Source organism: Pholis gunnellus (assembly GCF_910591455.1).
Source record: "Pholis gunnellus genome assembly, chromosome: 15".
Taxonomy (NCBI): Eukaryota; Metazoa; Chordata; class Actinopteri; order Perciformes; family Pholidae; genus Pholis; species Pholis gunnellus.
Window position 1 is genome coordinate 1,739,870 of NC_136542.1, and position 17,762 is coordinate 1,757,631.

The 17,762-nt window shown below is 42.3% G+C and overlaps 1 pseudogene across 1 annotated transcript; it reads left to right on the forward strand.

The window, feature by feature from the left end:
- The first annotated feature begins 12,487 nt into the window (after positions 1 to 12,487).
- LOC306707234 (E3 ubiquitin-protein ligase TRIM21-like) lies at positions 12,488 to 15,067 on the forward strand (annotated as a pseudogene). The gene is made up of 2 exons (XR_013767716.1): positions 12,488 to 12,627; positions 12,901 to 15,067. The product of XR_013767716.1 is annotated as an E3 ubiquitin-protein ligase TRIM21-like (transcript).
- The last annotated feature ends 2,695 nt before the right edge of the window (positions 15,068 to 17,762 follow it).

A 17,762-nucleotide genomic window follows, 5' to 3' on the forward strand; every position in this document is an offset into this window, starting at 1 on the left:
GTGTGTTGACCCCTGACCCCAGCACACACCCTCCAAACACACACACTTTCGCCTTTCGTAACCCCGACTAACCTCACCGACACACACTCCTCACCCCGGCAAAGCTGCGAGGACTTTGTGTTCTCGTCTAATTCCCGTTGGGGTCAACGGGACTGTAGCTGAAGGTTGAACTGTTTTGATTTCACAGCGATGAGTTTGAGTCATTTATTTTTAGACCGCATTTGCCGGTTGCTTAATTGAGCATTTGTGATTTTTTTTTTTCAGAAGGGAAACATAAATAAATGTATTATATCCATTATGATGGATTATTGCCTTCAACACGAAAAAAACTACTTCAAGTAAATTTCTCAGGTGAACATTTCAGATATGCAGAGAGGATCTATTCCTTCAGCATGCATGCATAACACACTGTATGCTGCACATGTGCATGGCTTTCTTGTTTCTCTCATTCTTTTTGTCTCACACACACACACACACACACATGTGAAGAGGTACTCACCTCACACCGAACAGTACTCATAAATACTACATCAGAAATACCCACGTACACGTGTTGCCTATAAATATGCAGAGCATCACTGCGGGGGAATACGCAGGGTCACAGTGCAAGTGATGGTGTGGGTTAGATAAGAGTGTGTGTGTGTGTGTGTGTGTGTGTGTGTGTGTGTAGTGATACTCATTTTGTGGGATTGCCACAAGGCAAAACATCTCTACCACTGTAATCATGACATACAAACTACAGATCAGAACCATTAATGTTTTATCTTCTTGAAATAACTTCCTGTAAGTGAAACGATAAACTAACATTCTTTTGTAAGAATTAAAAAACAAACTGGTTTTAGATTTCACACACATTACATTATACAGTAACACTATTTGTAGAACAATAATTCCTCCTTCAGGTTCCCCATCGTTGGTCCATTTAGAGTCAAACAGACCATAAAGCAGGGGATGCTTTAGGGCGGGGCTACTGTGGTTAACAGGTCTCTATCAGAGACGTATCCGGAATCTCTACGTCCAAATATGGTCACTTCCGTTCATCGGTTGCAAAAACAAAAAGCAAAATGGGGACGGCCGTAATCCAAGATGGCGACGGCGAAATCACTGAACTCGAGGCTTCAAAACATCAGTCCACAAACATGTGTGATGTCACGATGACTACGTCCACTTCTTATACACAGTCTGTGATATAGAGCGACAAAGCCTGTTTGGAACGGCGGTCGTTTGATGGATGTGACAAAAGTCAACATTGACTGATTTACTTATACACTTATTTTAGCCCCAAACAACGATCTGTTCCTAAATCTAACCAGGTAGCTTTGTTATCTAAACCGTTTTGTTTCAATTCACACCATTAGGTTTCACTCTGTCTCACGACATGGTGCATGCGAAACACGTCAAATGGCCTCGACCTGTTAACCGCGCACTTAGGTGGTGGTGGTGGCACGTTGTGTGTTAAATTCATTAGCTTGTTTGCTCGCTGCGTACTTCTACACACTCTGGACGACCGGTCTCGACTGCTGCGGTTGATTAATGCGGTTTGTGTTCTGAACCGGCGGCGGGTCTGCCTTTGTTAGCCGTCGGTCCTCCGGGGGTTAATGACCTAGAAGCCGTCATCTCCTTATCCTGCTGAGATGAAAAGAGACATTGTTTACACACATCTGCCTTCAAAGGGGACGGCGCCCAAATTAGAAGCAGCAAGTCAAACAGTATGCAGATGAGGCAGCTGAATGGGGTGAATAGACGCCTCCCGACTGGAGGCACGCACGCCTTCGCCCTCCTTCGCCACTCGCCTCCTGTGGGTGAGGAGAGAGGAGGGAGGGAGGGAGCAGAGGCAGGTGCTGTCTCCCCCCCTGCAGAGCTCCTCCATTATGGTTCCTCTTAAAAAAGGACAGCTGTTGTGTCTCGCTCCCCCTCCAGTGTTGGCTGTTGTGTGTGTGTGTGTGTGTGTGTGTGTGTGGATGTTTATCAAAGTGTGTGTTTTACAGAGTTTGTGTTTGGTTTCAACAGGCTGTTAAAGAACCGAGGTGCAGATGTGTTTCTTTCTCAGCTGTTTCGCTGCTGTTCTGGTTCTCTCACCTGGAATGATTCTAACATTTTCTCTCCGTCTTTAAATTGTTTCTTAAATTGTAAATTCGGTTCGATCTAAAACTTTTTCTCAGCTGCAGAGCTGCTTTGGACGAGTTAATCTGCAGTTTTACCATCAGTAATCCTGTATAACCGGTGCCGGGTGCAGGTGGCTCCTTGCATGGTAGCCCCTGCCATCGGTGTATGAATGGGTGAATGATGTTGTGTTAAAGTTATTTGAGCGTTCGGAAGACTAGAGAAGCGTTATACAAGTACAACCCATCTACCATCTACCAAAACTTCCCAAAAAGATACGTTTTTTGGTCACCAGAGCGGATTCACTACTTCCCGCCATTTCGGTACTTGTTTCGGCCATTGCCAATTTACATGTCCAGCTGTTACAGAGCAACATATTTAATATTTAGTCCAATATTCACTTTTCTTTTTGCTCTGATTTGGTCTCCACCAGCTCCTGAGAAAAATGTCTGACCGTAAAAAACCAAAACTATGACCTGAAAGAGTTGATGATATTAGGTTTGTCACAATAAGCAACCCCTTCTCACGTTACACATTCATTTCATCCATTGCTTTTTTAAAAGATATTGATTAGTGTTGCTTAAATAGTCATTGGCTTTGCCCAATCTGTCTCTTCCTTCTCGCTCTGCTCTACCCCCCCGACACCACATTGTACTTCCCTCTGTCTGATTTATTCCATCTCTCCCTCTCCTCTTCTTCCATCTCCTCTTCATGAAGCTTTCGGGGTAACAAGCATGTCCGGGGTTAAGATGAGCCCCCGGTGGGCCGACAGTCTGTCCCCTTTGTCTCCTCCCAGAGCCCAGATGCCTCCATTCGCCCCTCCGGTGTGTTGGAATGACCACATCGGCATCAGTGGAATGGCACCAGGAATTCTTTTGTGTTTGCCCTGCTTAGCCCCCCCCCCATGCTGGCAGCCACCGTCCTCACCCCTCCACCCTCCATCCCACTAATTTAATCAGCTCGGGCTCGGAAAACACACGGCATCGGTAAGAACGTCATTGTTTGTCCCTAATGTGAGCAGGCAGCTGATGGGGTAATGGTTACACGTCTGTGGGAATGTGTCCGGGCTCTGTCAGGGTGACACAAACGTTCAGGCATTGCGGTATTCTCATTATGTGGGTCAAACAGGGTTCGTAAACACATGAAACGTATTCATTGGAAAGAAGTTAGTAGTTGTTGGGAAGCTTCAGTTTGGACCAAAGTGTTGAATCTGCTGACCGACGTCCCGAGAGCCAGGACGCCAGCGCGGCTAAAAAAAAAACACACAAAGAAATACAGGGCTCCACGGTACGGGTTGCCAGGTTTGCTATTGGCAACCATTTTGAGAAGTTGGCAAACCGATTCTTGGCCACTTTTTAACATGTAAAAATAGGGGACAGCAAACAGCAAACAGCAAAGCGTGCAGCCTAATGAACACGAATGTTGGTGTCACTTGAGGGACCCAACAATCGAAGACTTCAACGCTGTCTGGCCATCAGGGCCTGGAGAGAGAACACATACATGTTTGGACAAAACCAATAAATATTCCAATAGTTGTTGTTGTATTTCTGGAAACCAAAGTGGTGGACGGACTAACGGACTGATACGGATATATATCTATCTGCATCGTTTTCTGACATTTGAGGTTTGACTAGAGATCTTTTAAAACGTAATTTTGTTAATTTATTGTATCCGACCAGGCGCCAACCTCCATTTCTGAAAAATGAAGCTGATACTGAAGTGTGTTAAAGCTGCATTCTCTCTAGTGTCCACCAGGGGGCGACTCCTCTGGTTGTATAGAAGTCTATGAGAAAATGACTCTACTTCTCTCTTGAATTATTACCTCAGTAAACGTTGTAAACATGAGTTTATGGTCTCAATCTCTAGTTTCAGGTCTTCTTCAATACAGCATGATGTTCATTTAGTAAATGATGGTCCATTTAGAGTCAAACAGACCATAAAGCAGGGGATGCTTTAGGGGCGGGGCTACACAGTGATTGACAGGTCTCTACCACCTCTGTGTAGTTCTGTAAACTATCAGTTCAAACACAAATTAAAAGAATTGTATTCGGTTAATGTATTACATGTGTTATTATTAAGCTGGTCCATAACTGTATAGTATCTTAATTAATTATATATATATATATATATATATATATATATATATATATAGGATGACTGAGCCACAGTTTCAGTTTCTGGTTGTCGAGCCTGAACACAGCAGAGAGTTTGAGAATCAGACCTCCCTGAGGTTCTCCTATCGCTTCATTCTGTTAAGATTCAGCTTTCCAAAATAAGCTTAAGTAGATTCACACTGAATGCCAATGCAACATACTTTATATTCATTCAACAATGGGGATTTAAAAGCCTTAGTCTTGGTATACCAGGGGGGGGGATTTATTACATTAAGTTGATTAAGACAGTAATGGATGTCAATTGCCATTACCGTCATGGTTCATTACATTATTATGACTTTATTACATTAACAGCTGTAACAAAGCTTTACAGTCACTCTGCATGAGAGTGTGAGGCTCTAATGTAGAAGTACTCACACACACAGGCGATCGTTATTGTGACACAAATGACGGTCACATTTCCGTCTAAATTACAGCATAAAGTACCCCGGCAGCACCGCGTCATTGTGTTAAGTGTTGTGTGTCATTTTGAGGACTTCATTCTTCATTTATCAAAAACAACACATCCGCCTTCCAGCCACACGACCACGCCAGCCTCCGTCCGCCGCCGGCCCCTCGCCATCGTCTCTGACAGCCTGACGGCTGATGTGTCAGCGAGCTTGTAGCCCAACAATGGCTTTAAAAAAAGAACCGGCCTCACATGCAGTCAGACAACAGAACAAACTAAGAAGTGTGTGTAAAGGAGCCGATGCTCTTTTTCTTCTGTTTTTTTTTTTTTTCTCTCTCGATGAATTGATTTTTTTTTGCCAGACGTCAGCCTTCACCGTGTGAAGTGATGAACGGGTGATTAATGCGGCCGGGATACGGAGCAAATCAATTTCAGGTGAACCCGCCTTGTAGCGGTGACCCAGAAGGCAAAGCGCGTGGGAGTCGTGCACGTCGGGGGGGGGAGGGGAGGAGGCCAGGCACCCACCGGGAGCTGCACCTGCGTTATAGCACCTTATACATGTATTGTTTTTATTGATTGGAGGTTCTGTGTCTGTTATAGTCCCAGAAACACGTCTCTTCTTGCAGAGTGCAGAATGAACCACGGAAGCCTTGTTCATTTTCTCCCTCCCACGCTCTCTTTGGATCGATCCTGGCTCTGCCATCGGTGTTGGAAGTGCTCGAATGTTTAGATCCTGACGTGCAGGTGGAGCCTCGTATGGCAGCTTCTGCCTCCGTGTGAATGTGTGTGGGAATTTGTCCAGAACACTGAAAAGACGCTGCACAAAGGCGGGTCCACCTACCGTTTACCTCTGAGCCGTGTTGAGACAGGATCCAAACTGCACCACGCAGAGGTTTTATATTGTTCATGTTTTTCTACATTCAGCTTCCCTTTCTTTTCTTTCTGTTTCTTCCGTATTGTTGTTGACTTCCCTGCACAGCTTGGTTTCAGCAGGATAGCAGATCAAGGTCACATGTCACATTGAACAGCACGGATCAATTTGGCCTGAAAAAAACACACATTTCTTCAGGCTGGAAAAGCAGAATTTTAAAGGTTTTCTGTCTGAAAATGCAGACTGAGTCCCACAAAGGGACGCTGGAGCCCCCCCCCTCCCCCCTTTCGTTAACTAGCATCAAGGTGCCCTTGAGCAAGGTGCTTCATCGCCCCCCCACTGCTGCAGTGCATCTGCTCAGTGGTCAACCGCACATGACTTTGGCTGAACGGGGCAGATCCCAGACGAAGGTGTTTGTGTGTGAATGACTCTAATGAGCAGCAACATCACAGACATCATGTGCAGCTGCAGGCTGTGAACCGGACTGAAGCAACTTTTAGTCGATGCTTACAGACATTCCACTCTTTGTCTCGTTGGGAGTTTTGTATCAACACACGAGTTGTTTTCCTCTTTCATCGTCTCTCTCTCTGATTTACCATCTTTCTCATACCTGCATATTTCCACATGTAAATACTTGTTGTTCAACGTATCCTCATACAACTGCTCTCCTGATATCTTGAGGAAAGTTACTCCTTTTTCGTGCGTTTTCCTACAAAAGCCAGCAGCAACGCGTACGTGTCATCTTCCCCTTGTTACGAGCACACAGTCTTTAGTTAGGGTTAGTGAAAGATCGTGAAAAGCTTAGTTAGGTTGAGGCAACACAACTACTTTAGCGGTCTTTACATTTCCCCGTTCATGATGATGGGGATAACATACGGCGCATCATTGTTTCGTAGGTAAAGATGCTGCATGAAACCAGCCTGCGCTGTGATGCTCTTGTTTCAGCCTCTCCTCAGTGTGTCCTCTCTTTCCGCTCTGCTGCTCCCGCTGACACAAACCAAGAGGAATCTGCGCCGTGGGAGACGATTAATGGGGTTCAGGTGCCGTTGTCTCCCCTCTTGACTCGCGACCAGAACTCCGCCCTGCCCGATCACCACCGCGGGGGAACAATATGGACACGAGCTGCTTCATCAGAATCACTTTACTTTAAGGTCGGGAAAGGTGAAGCGCATCTCTGCTGCAGCACCGGAATCACTCCGTCAACTGAAACCAGAATAACATAATGTGAAGTTAGGATCCTGTTTGTACAAGTGTGTTGTGTTTCATGGTTCATTCACTTAAAAAACGGTATTTTAACATGACCTTGAATTGATGACCTTGAAGTATCTGTGGAACCGCTTGGTTGGGATCTAAAGCCGTATTCAAACAGGACTCGTGTCGCCCGCGGACCTCCAGGAATTGTAATAACGTCACCTGTGATCTTAATCCCGTGTGAATCTTCCGTTTCCGTAATTTGTCAGGTAAATATTCCACTTCTTCTAATGCTTTGAAAAAGATTAAAGTGTATTTGTGTTGAATAATATCTACATTTTAACTAATTGTATCTAATGTTTTAAGAAAAGTAAATCATGAAACATGCAGCAGAAAGACCTCCTCTCCTTTCCTCTTCTCCTTCCTCCTTGACCTCTACCTCCTAATGCCTTGTTTTAATATCTCTCTATTCACCAGCCAATCTCTCTCCTCCTCCTCCTCCTCCTCCTCCTCCTCCTCCTCCTCCTCCTCCCACCCGCTGTCCTCCATCATAAATTGAAGAAGATTAATATTTCATCTGCCACTTCTCTGGCAGCTTCGGGGAGGAGGTGAGGTGTGGTACCTTGTTGGTCACATGGTGTCGTGTGCAGATCCAATCATCACTCAAGTCCTTTCTTATGCTTTCAACTAAAGAGACGTTCTGATATTTTATTATGCTCCTGAGGATTCTAGAGAGTACACGCTGCATGAAAGGGTTTACTCAATTATTTATTCAAACTAGAAACGGACTGATCGTGTTTTCCATTTTCCAATTTGTTGGTTAGAAAGAAAAAGAACATTTAAAATGACAAAAGAAGAATCGCTTCAATAAACTCTATTGAATGAAACAATCCTTCTGAATACTGTGGACGAACATGAAGGTAAAACACACACGGCTGAGAAATTAAAGGCGAAATCTGATTAAATGAGTGGAAAACGTATCAAAGTGTAGTGCATGATGCCAATTGAGTAATTAACATCCTCTCTTTCTGTGTGGCTTGTATAAAAATGCTGAGAAGGCCCAGAGTGGAGCCCTGCTGAACACCTTTTGGAGACTTTGGACCGATGATGTTCGGCAAAGAGAACCTCGTTCCTGTGACGTGTCCCAGTAGGAACAGCACAGGTGTCCCGGTATTCTGCACGCTGACTCGAGGGTCAAGCTTCCATCCAGGTTTAGCTCAAATTCGGCAAACAAACGAAATGCACCGTCTTCTACTGTTATGTGAATATTGTGGGTCGTATCAAGATAAACAGCGGCTGGCGCTAATTCTCCAGTCGGATACAGAACGTAGTTACTGTGACGTCACCCGTTGGTTTGGTGTTTGGCATCTTACCCGTCGCCATATTGGTTTTCGGCCTTCGGGCATCTTGATTTTTAAGAACAGCCGAACGCTGAAAAAGACATTCTTAGGTGACCAAAAAGGTTGCAATTAACTGAAAACACACTGAAAGGGTTAAAGCTCTGAGACGCAAACACGGACAACTCCCACGCCAAACAACACCGTGGTAGAGACCTGTCAATCACTGTAAGCCCCGCCCCTAAAGCATCCCCTGCTTTATGGTCTGTTTGACTCTAAATGGACCATCATTTACTAAATGAACATCATGCTGTATTGAAGAAGACTTGAAACGAGATTGAGACCATAAACTCATGTTTACAATGTTTACTGAGGTAATAAATCAAGAGAGAAGTAGAGTCATTTTCTCATAGACTTCTATACAACCAGAGGAGTTTATATCAACCTGGCAACCCGTACCGTGGAGCTCTGTATTTCTTTATATGTTATGTAACCAAAAGAGCCTGAAAAGCTCCTCTGCGGAGCTGTAAGTCATTCAATGAAGTGTTATACTAAAAACAATGACCGGTGGAGCATCGAGAACCCTTCAGTTAATGTAAAAACACAGCAGGGTACAGAGTGGACTTCCAGTATTGTCTTTTTATAACGGCAGTGATTTCAGAAATGCTGCTCACATGTGTGCAGCCGGGAAGCGGCGGATTATTCTGTGTAATTGAGTTAACCTGCAACATGAGAGAGGTGTTGTGTTGAGATGGAGAGACCAGGAGGAGGAGGAGGAGGAGGGTGAAGGGCTACATTAAGGCTTTTTGTATCCCAGAGAACGAGTCGGAGAATGAATCTCTCCTCTTTGAGACAACAACAAAGGAGGAAAGAGTCACTTATTTCATCATTATGAAGCCGCCGTGTTTCTGCGACGGGCCAAGAGTCAAGTCCACACTGACATTATTTCTCACCATAATGTCGGCCTGTAATTAAATTCTTAGCCCGTCCCGATGTTAAAATCCCATTATGTTTATAGTGGAAACGCAGATTCCAGGAGGCACATTAACGGTTACGTCACAGTATTCATCTTTTCTATTTTGAATGATGTCTCGTAATCAGCGAGCAGCGATGAACAGCTCAGTTCACGGGGTTATGTTTTTATATTTCAGAGGAAGGAACAACAGATTCATTGAAAAAGCATATATATATATAACTATTACAGTACAGCAGCAGTTGTGGTATTAGTGTTACTGGCAGTAGTTGCAGTGTGAGAGAACCAGGAGGCTGCTTCCCCACAGAACCCTCAAACAAAAGTATAATTACACATTTCACCTCTTTTTGATTTCCTCTGGTCGTTATTTTGTCTCAATCCTCTGTTTTTTTTACTGGAATCAGCCTATAAAACACCCACCGTGTGCATGTTTTTAATTGTAGAGAACAATTTAACTTGTCTTGTTTTGTTTGTTTGTTTTTTAAATTGACGTTAGAATTACCAGGTTTGGTGAATTCAATCAGCAGAAGCTGATATTAGCTTGTTACTGGAGACATTTACACGTTTAGGGCTCGTTAGATGAGGGCTGCTGAGGGCCCTAAAGAGGCCTTGGATGGGCCCCGCAGTAAAAGCAGAAGCAGCAGAGGGAGTAGTAATCGTAGTTGTAGTTGTGTACTTTTGGCAGTAGTACCTGTAGCAGATGTAACAGTATAAAGGCAGAGGGTTGTCCTGGGTCATTCCTGTCCACGATGCCCTCTTTCATATTCATGAGCCTTTTTTAGATTTCAGTTTATGAGACCGAACCCTGAAGACTTGAAGTTTTATGATATGATTTGCAATGGAAACTTTGAATTTACCAGAACTAACTGAGCCACACAGAGAGATCTTTTTTTAAACCACTTTGTCCTTCAAATAACTGATCAACTGGGACAAATTGCTCTGCAATGTAATTCATTATTTATGAACGATAAGTCCTCTGTGCCTTGTGAGTAAATGTGAGGAGCAGCAGGGAGACAGGTGACCCGAGCGACCTGCTGTAGCAGAACACGGACGGTCATTTAGCGCCACCCAGAGGTGGAAACACAGCACTGCATCCTCAGTCAATGCAAACTAATCAGTGCTGTTGATTCTGAGTGCAGATCATCTTTTTCTTTGCTTCACCCTCTAACCAATCATTCACCTCACGAAGAGGGTCATTTCACATGACAACAACGTGGTTACAAAGGAAAATATATCACGCAATGTATGTTTAAAAGAAGGTAGATGTAGTCGAATCACTCTAGATTCTTGTCTCCCGCTTTCCTTCCCCTTTCTTTCCTCACCCCCTCCTCTCCTTTTCTTTCTTTCTTCTCTTCATCCCTCACTCTTATTCTGTCTGTTCCTCTCCATCCTTTTCCTACTTGACCTTCCCAGCCTCCTCCTCTTTTTCCTCCCCTCTCTGTGTATAGACGTATATATATATATATATAATATTATAAAATCGCAGAAGCACTCAACACCTCCTCGGGCTAAAGAAAGACCAATTCATTAAAAACACTAATAACCCTTTCTCTACTCAGAGAGAGCATTTTCCTCCTCATACATTATTAATATGGCTCTTTATCATCATTTGCAGGTAGTGTGTGTATGTATGTGTGTGTGTTCCTAGCTTAACAAGCGCTACTTTGAAAGCTGTGTGTGTGTGTGTGTGTGTGTGTGTGTGTGTGTGTGTGTGTGTGTGTGTGTGTGTGTGTGTGTGTGTGTGTGTGTGTGTGTGTGATTTTCACTCCGAGGTGCTCATTAAGAGCTGACCAGCTGAGAGTGAGTGAGACGGTCTCGGCGTATATAGTAGTTCATGTCATTTGCATGGCGAGCGCTGGCCAAAGAGTGTGTGTGTGTGTGTGTGTGTGTGTGTGTGTGCTCATTTGCAGCCCTTGTTGGAGGTGGCTGAGTGGACCCCGAGGCCACTCGGATGCGGTGAGGAGGGAATATCAAGTTAAAAGGTTGATGCAAAGGTTTTGCGATCCTGATCTTTTCCCTGCAGTGTTTTTCTATCGTGTATCACACAACACATGATACAAACAGCCTAAAATACAATCATCACAATCACATACTGGTGTCTGAAGTGGAAATACAGCAGCAAGAAGTCAAGACAGCAACAAAGAAAGGAAGCAAGACATCAGTCAGCATCGCACAATGAGTTTAGTTTAGTTTATTACAGTATCTCTCCTTGTGATGGTTGACAATTTGCAACCAGTGCACGTAGTTAGCTTAAGTTAGCATGCTGTGTAGAAATGTAGCTAGAATATAAAAGTTTTGTAGGGAAATCTGAGAATCACTCGACATAAGTGCAGTAAGAATGTGTCGTTCTTAAATAAATAAGTATAAAGAGAAAAGAAACCTGAAGCTAAATATTAAAATAGGAGACACACACAGGTGTTAATAATACAGTAAATGATGACTGAATGATATTTAACGGCTTGCAGCTCTATTGTTTATATTCTCATAGCTTACTGAGACGCATGACTGAAGCGGCGCTCAATACGAAATGCTGAGAACATCTATGATTGTGGGATTGGCTCCACATGGCTCTCAACATGGCGACGGCTGAGCTGGTGGCTAGCAGCTAATAGTGCACACAACGGTAACAGTGCTGGCAGAGCAAACAGTGTTGACCTGAGGGGGAACCGGAGGTCGGGCGCTACGCTTTGGCGATGACGCCAACGGCCACTAAAAGCTCTGATACCAACACACACACACACACACACACACACATTCTTGTTTTCCACCTTTGCTGGGCCCGAACCTTTTTCACCCAAATGTGGGGTCCACCCTTTCCAGTGGCCCTAGACCTCCGTAAAAAATCAGGTAAGATAAAAAAAAAATCTATTTAATTATCATCTATTCAATATATCAAAATTCTAAACTTTTTTTCTTATGTTAGTTTTTTACCCACTTTGTGGGGCTCTGTTTCTAGAATTCACAACTTGTGATGTCATTTTACACACACACACACACACATTTCAAGTTTTTATATCTTAGCAAGCCACAGTGCCACACACACACACACACACACACACACACACACACACACACACACACACACACACACACACATTTCAAGTTTTTATATCTTAGCAGGACACACATTATTAATTGCACCTTTGCTTTTCCAACTATAACATGTCAAAATGTTTGCTGTGAAAAAGACTTATTTAAGAATTGATTTGCATATCTTGGACTAAATGTATGTTTTATTTAATGCTATAGACCCTCATTTAAAAACAAAGAAGACATTCAAAAAGTGAAAAGTCTCCTCAGTGACTACAGGGTGGCTGTATGCTTTACTTCCTATTAGATGTATCGTATGCCAGAGGTGTTTCGCAATAACTGAGCTGCAGAGAGGGGAACAAAAATGGTTGAAACAAGAGGCGGAGCCACAGCAAGACTTTTGAGCTTCAACGTCAGACTCCTGAAAGGAAACTAAAAGTTAGAAAGAGGCAACACAAGGACTGCAGCTGGGACGCGTCTTATTTCCTTTTTAAGAAATATCACAATAAACAAAGTTCACAGGATCTTTTCTAAACTACACAGCGAGTCTCTGCACGCTGGTGAGTACAGCTGATGATCTTGACTGTGTTCAAACCGCCAACATCAGCACATACTGAGCTTGAGCTGAGCTCACAGACAGGGTGTGACACTTCTGTCTTTTCAGAACAAATTTTCTCAAATGAAACGTTGACGTATGTGCAAAGTAGCTCCATGAAACAGAATTGCGTGTTAACTTTGTAATAATCATAGTTTCATATTTTAAACCAATAATCCGGAATTCTGTAATTCTAGTTTAGCTTTTTCACACTTTCACTTTTGTTTTTATTGTGTAGAGATGTCTGCTGCCGGCAGTTCGCTCTCTGAAGACCAGTTTCTGTGCTCCATCTGTCTGGATGTGTTCACTGATCCAGTCAGCACACCATGTGGACACAACTTCTGCAAAAGCTGCATCACTAAACACTGGGATAGCGATGTGCTCTACAAGTGTCCCAACTGTAAAAAGATGTTCTACACCAGACCGGAGCTGCAGGTGAATACTTTTGTCTCTGAGATGGTTGTTCTCTTCAGACAGTCGGCTCAACAGAGAGCCAGAAGAAGCAGCAGCAGCAGCTCAGAGCAACAAGCTGCTGAACCAGGAGACGTTCCCTGTGACGTCTGCACTGGAGCCAAACTGAAGGCCCTGAAGTCCTGCCTGGTGTGTCTGGTCTCCTACTGTGAGACTCACCTGGAGCCTCACCTGACAAGATCAGGTCTGAAAAGACACCAGCTGATCGACCCCGTGGAGGATCTGGAAGGCAGGATGTGTACGAAGCACGATAAACCTCTGGAGCTGTTCTGTGAGACCGACCAGACATGTGTCTGCATGCTCTGCACTGTTTTAGACCACAAGAACCATGATGTTGTTCCTCTGAAAGAAGAATATACAAGAAAGAAGGCCGAGGTTGAGAAGACAGAAGCTGAAATTCAGCAGACGATCCAGCAGAGACGACTTAAGATCCAAGAGTTCAAACGTTCAGTCAAGGTCAGCAGGGAAAATGCAAACAGAGACAAAGAATACAGAAATTCTGTCTTCTCTAAACTGAAGGAGGATATTGAGAGAGACCAGACCAAAGTCATCAAGACGATTGAAGAGCACCACAAAGCGACAGAGAAACGGGCTGAAGGCTTCATCAAAGAGCTGAAACGGGAAATCTCTGAGCTGAACAAGAGGAGTGCTGAGCTGCAGCAGCTCTCACACTCAGGAGACCACCTTCACCTCGTCCAGAACTTCAAGTCCCCGGATGCTGCTCCACACACAAAGAACTGGGCAGAAGTCAGAGTCGGTCCACCTCCATGTGAGGGGAACGAGGAGGACAGCTGTAGCTCAGAAGCTGGAGATGCTCAAAAATGAGATGAATACGGTGTTCAGAGAGGCCGAGCTGAAGAGGGTCCAGCAGTTTGCAGTGGACGTCACACTCGATCCTGATACAGCACATCCCAAACTCATCCTGTCTGAAGATGGGAAACAAGTACATTACGGTATTGTAGAGAAGAATCTACCAGATAACCCAAAGAGATTTTCTACTTTCATCTATGTTTTAGGAAAGCAGTGTGTTTCTACAGGAAGATCTTACTTTGAGGTTCAGGTTAAAGGGAAGACTTGTTGGGGTTTAGGAGTTGCCAGAGAGTCAGTCAATAGAAAGGAGATGATCAATGTGTGCTCTAGGAATGGTTACTGGACACTATGGTTGGGTAATGACAATGTCTACAGTGCTCTTACTGAGACCTATGTCACTCTCTCTGTGGAGTCGAAGCCTGAGAAGGTCGGGGTGTTTGTAGATTATGAGGAGGGTCTGGTCTCCTTTTATGACGTTGATGCTGGAAGTCTTATCTACGCCTTTACTGGCTGCTGCTTCACTGAAAAACTCCTCCCATTCTTCTCTCCCTTTCCTAACCATGGTGGTAAAAACTCTGCCCCGCTCATCATCTGTCCTGTTAACCCTGCTGAGTAGAATTCACATAGATTTATTTTCCAAGGAGAAGACAGTTTTTTAAATCTCAAAAGCTGTATCTGATATCAGTATGTAATGTTTATTTTGAACTTTTATTATCACTGTGTCTATCACAAGTAAATAAGCAGGCTCAGAAATAACAAGGATGGATGTATTTTGGTAAAAACACTAAATAAAAGTTATTTCTTCTAGGTCTAGGCCTCATAGTCACAAGCTAAGCTTGGCTCATTGTTTATTTTCATTTAGCAGAGTTATTTTGTTTGATGAACTTGATATGCAAATGTTTAATTTTATCTATACATATATTTGCCTGTCCACCCAAATTACATCTTCTCTGAGCTGGCAAAAATAATAATTTGAATCATACATTATGCATACTTTTATACATTATTATCATTATTATCATTGGTGGTAGACATATGGTTAGTTTAATAGTGTACCTACATGAATGTTGACTTCAAGGACAACAAAGCTGAATAAAGATAAACACCCATTATGTACAAGCAAGAGGCTGTGAAAAAGTTTGTGTGTACATATATATATATATATTACATATATATATATATATATATATATATATATATATATATATTACTTACATTTACACATCTCTGCACAACTCTTCAGGTTAAATATACGCTTTAATAACAAGCTTATTTTAACTTAACTTAACTTTTATTGTTTGTGTGTATGTATTTCATATTTTATTGTAAATTTACATACGTTTATTTTTAATTATGTCTTATACTATTGCACTGTGTTTATTATCATGCACCAATCATCAAGCCACATTCCTTCTTTGTACAAACAGACTTGGTAATAAACCTGATTCTACATATTGTAATACTGTGTGGGAGTCCAAAGAATGCTGGAAAATATATTGTTCACATTTTGTTAATAAGATAATATTTCCTGTCTGGGGATCAATAAAGGATTGTTCTACTATTTGAATTGTTACATTAATCAAAGTATGTACATGATGTGTTACATTGTCAACACAATATATTGTAAATATTTGACTTAAATAAAATTCTGAAGGAAAAACAAAGGTCATCTCTTCTTCATGTGAACACTATCCTTTATTGAGTTTCCTCAGATGGGTGAAACAGCGCCCCCTCTGGTAACGGCTGGTACATCTCATCCAGCCTGTGAGGTCAAACGTGGCTTTACACCCGGGAAGAAGTCCACCGAGGAAAGCTCAGGTGAATCCTTTGATCATTAAAAAGTAACGTCAACGTAAATGTGATCAGTGTAAAGCTGCTGAGGAGCTGAGAATAGACATGTCTCTGTGAAATAATCCCTGAAGTCATTCTGTGGCCTCACTGCCAACAACAGAAAGTCAAAAATCTGTATTTAAATGACACAAACAGGAGAGTACGCTTGTTTCCAGCGTTGTTGATTATTGTAACAGCAGATGGAGAGAGAAGGAGCATCACAGTCACACATTCATCTTCATGATAGAGAGGAGAGAACGGGCTGCAACATCTAATAACGAGGTAATTACATCTTTATTACTGTTTCTGTCTCTTTCTCTCTGGTGTCTGCTGAAATGTCTCACTAGTTCTTCTACAGTTCCTTTGGATCAGTTTACACAACAGAGAACATCAGAAAACTATACATGTTAACTTATTGAACTAATACTTAGTAAACATAGTGGTCACGTTGTTATCAGTCAGTATATTTGCAATGATATAAACTGAGGATGAGATCTTATAATTTGTGTGAATTATGAATATTTTTCTGCTTTTAAGTTTAGCTGTATAATGAATCATCAGCACCAATAAGTAACAGGTTTACTGTATGTCAGGCCTTGTTGGTAAGACCTTAAACCTAAACTTTCAAATCATCTGGTTTTAAAATATAGGATTGATATGTCTTTAAATGTCTCTGCTGATAGAGAAGTGTGGTTATGTTTCTATATATTTTAACATTTGTATGATGTGAGAACTGCTTTAAGTTTCTGTAAAGAGGACCTGCTCCATCGATATAAATGTCATTCTAAGGTTCTTTGTTATTATACACTGAAAACATGCTTATTGATATTATAAATTACATTCCTGCCTATTGATCCTTCTAAATGTTTCCCTCTGTTCCTTTAATGTGTGATACAATAAACAGATCAAGTTGATCGGCTCCAAAAATCCTGATCGGAGCGCCGTTAACTCAGAGAGATGGATGGTATCGGTGTCATTGATCCTGCTTGTTGATCGGTGCTCGGCTATTAATTAGCATAAAGAAAAAAACAGAAAGGAATTAAATAAGAGTTTTTCTTTGTTTATTCTCTATGAGAGAGGAGAGTGAAATGATGAAGTAGCAGAAAATATTGCAATTACCTGAACGTTGTACTCCAGAACATCAGGTTTATTGTGTTTAGTCCTGTGATCTCACTTTGTGCCAGCAGGTGGCGCTGGTGTTTAAGCAAACCTCCTCAGGTCACACGGAGCTGCTTTATTCAGCCACACACACACACACGCACACACACACACACACACACACACCCCTAGCTTGTTGTCAGGTGTCGGGTGTCAAACTACCAACCACACACACTTGAGGGAGTGTCGCCAAAACACCTGAGAAGCTGAGAAACGCCCTCAGAGCTCAGAGAGCAGGACGGACAATAATTCAGTTTATTCATCGAGATAAATATTATAATAATGATAATAACGTTAATTATAGCAGAGGAGGAGAATCAACAAGGAGACTTTTGTATTTGACCTGATTCAGCTGTTGGCTGATTCTTCTTCTGTTTATTGTGTTCTGATCGCTGAAAACACCTTTTTATAACCTCATAATGCAAAGTGACATATTCAATCTGCTTGTTTTGTCCGACAATCCAAATCTATTGACTTTACTTTCACAGAAGACTGAACCAGTTCATTTTGTGGTATTTTAGTTTAAAAAAATAAAGTTGAAATCATTTACAGATTTTCAGAATTGTTGCCAAATAGTTTCGTGGCGATCTAATGATTAATCGTTTCAGAACTCTTTGTTCTATTGTCCTGTTTTTTTTTTTATTTTTTACTAGAAACCACAAAATATGCTGCTCAGTCTGTTAAAACAGAGATATTTGAAAGTTGGTTTCCCTCGAATTAAACATGAAGTCAGTTCCTGTAACTATCAAAATAAACTGATGTTTGGTGAGCATTTTATTTTGAAATGTTCACCTGAAAGTTTGTAGATACAAATGTTTAGGATTTTCCCTG